The sequence below is a fragment of the Sceloporus undulatus genome, chromosome 3 (assembly GCF_019175285.1).
Source record: "Sceloporus undulatus isolate JIND9_A2432 ecotype Alabama chromosome 3, SceUnd_v1.1, whole genome shotgun sequence".
Classification (NCBI taxonomy): Eukaryota; Metazoa; Chordata; class Lepidosauria; order Squamata; family Phrynosomatidae; genus Sceloporus; species Sceloporus undulatus.
In genome coordinates, this window is record NC_056524.1 from 266769942 (window position 1) to 266772492 (window position 2551).

Consider the following 2551-nt stretch of genomic DNA (forward strand, 5'->3'; position numbering starts at 1 on the left):
CCCCCCCCCCCACACACTTAAGGGAAATTCCATGACTGCTCGAGCCCCATTTAAAACAATGGGACTCATGCATGCGACATCGGCATGGTGCAGGTGCTGTGGGTGCGTGAGCCATTGCCTTTTATGGTGAGCGGCTTTCAACATAAGCTGAAAGCTGTGGAAAGTGTGCCAAGTATGATGTCAGCACACTGTATAAGGCCCACCTGAGCAATCAGTCCTGAAAGGCTTGTTTAAACAAAACAAAAAAAGTCTTCACTTGCTTTCCCCTTGTGACTTTTGTAGCCAAATTCTGAGCAGCTTGTTCCATACGAAACAGGTTTGTGGTGTGACTTTGTACCCATGGTAGTGAAAATGACCATGGTAGAATGGGGACCAAGAAAGGTGTCCAGCCACATTGCACTCTAACCACTTTAATCCTTCAGCCACCTCCTGCATGCATGTATTTAGCAAAACATTATGCCACACTGTTTCAAATAAATTGTAGAACTAGAAGTTACCTTAAAGGTCATCTAGATTAACACTTTGCACAGTGCAAAACCTCCAATGTGGGATGTAAGTACAGCAACCTTGGTAGATTCCCCCTCCCCCAGCCTCTGATGAAATATCCTCAAGGGAAGAAAGCCCACCTCTTCCTAATGGAACTAGTCCCACTCCAGAATAGCTCTTTACTTTCAGAAGTGCCTCTGGATTCTTAGCTAAAATCTGCATCCCTACAATTTCTACTCATTCAGTACTTGTCCTGTCTTCTAGAGCAGCAGAGAAGAAATCTGTTCCATCTTCTGCATGGTAGGTCTAACTATAATATGAGAATGCTGTATCTTCTTTCTCCAAGATAAACAGATTTCATTTGTTTGTTTTTTTCACTGCTGAATCACAGCAGTGACTCACATTCAGCTTATAGAATCATGGAATCATAGAGTTGGAAGTGACTGCAAAGGCCATGTAGTCTAACCTTTGCCATGCAGGTGAAGGACTGCTGAAAAATGACCATCCAACACCTGTTTAAAGACCTCCAATGACAGAGTCGAACAACCTCCAAGGCAGTCTACTCTATTCTCAGACTCTCAAAGTAAAGTATGTAAGGGGATCTTGTAGCACCTTTGAGACTAACTGTGCAAAAGAAGCTGTAGCATAAGCTTTCATAGACTTGGTCTACTTTATCAGATATGTCTATGAAATCTTATGTTACAACTACTTTTGCACAGTTAATCTCAAAGGTGCTACAAGTTCCCTTTGCATACTGGTATTCCAGACTAACACAGCAATGTGTCTGAATTTGAAAAATCAAGACATTCTTCCTAATGTTTAGGTGGAAACTCTTGTCTTGCAATTTGAATCCACTGAATCCATTTTGAATCTTAGTCTGTGGAGCAGCAGAAAACAAGTTCACACCATCTTCTACATCCCTTCAGTTAACTGAAGATGGCTGTATCATATAACATTCCATTTTCCATATTCTCTTCTCTAAGATAAACATACTCAGTTCCCTCAACTTTTCTCCATGAGAATTGCTTTCCAGATCTTTCATCATTTTGGTTGCCCTTCTCTGGACATGCTCCAGCTTGTCAACATCCTTTTTGAATTGTGGTGCCCAGAACTTGATGCAGGATTCCAGGTGATGCTGACCAAAGCAGTATAAAATGGTACTATGACTTCTCTCAATCTGGACACTATGATGCTTGTGATCCTGACATCTAAATCCTTTTTTGCATGTTGCAATTATTCTTACAGGTGCTACCCTGTTGTTTGTCCACAACAAATGAATATGATTACAGCTCTTTGGAAATTTCCACTGATTCATTTCCAGGCTCCAGCCAATTCTGCTGATTCCTTTGAATAGTTTGTCCTTGGCTTGTAAATTATTATGCCTGAGCCCCAGACAAAGAGTCCCCTTCTGAGGTCATAAACTTAACTGAGCTGCCCCATGGGCCCGAAAGGCATCTCATTCAGTTATATCATGTCCAAATCCTGTAGGCATTAATGAGGTTGATCCATGGGAGTTATTGTGCGGAAGATGAACCCTCTTTACTCAACCTCACCCTCCATGGTTTCCATGCGTGGTCAAATTAAAGGGGAATTAATTGCACAAGGATTCCTTTTGCAGAAAATCTGAGCTCTGCCCCTCCCTGGCATACATATTCTGAATTGCTGCAAACAGATCTAAATAAGAAGGGCAGGGGAAATGGTATCCAATTGAATTCAGCACATCAGTTAAATGCTTTTTGGTTGACCACTAATCTCTACTTTTAAAGCAAAAAGTTGATTAGTAAATTGCACTGTCAAAAGAATATGCATTGCATTTCTTTTTCTTTTCGGTAAATTGTCCAAAAAGCCAGTGCAATTCTGGGTTGCATCAACATAAAACTAGTGTCCAGATCAAGAGAAGTTGTCAATCAAATCTATTCTGCTTTGGTCAGACCTCACCTGGATTACTGGGCAACCCAGATCAAGAAGGATATGAACAAGCTGAAAGATATCTAGAGAAGAATGACCAAGATGATCAAAGGTCTGGAAACCAAAAAAACCACTATGAGGAGTGGTTTTATTTAGC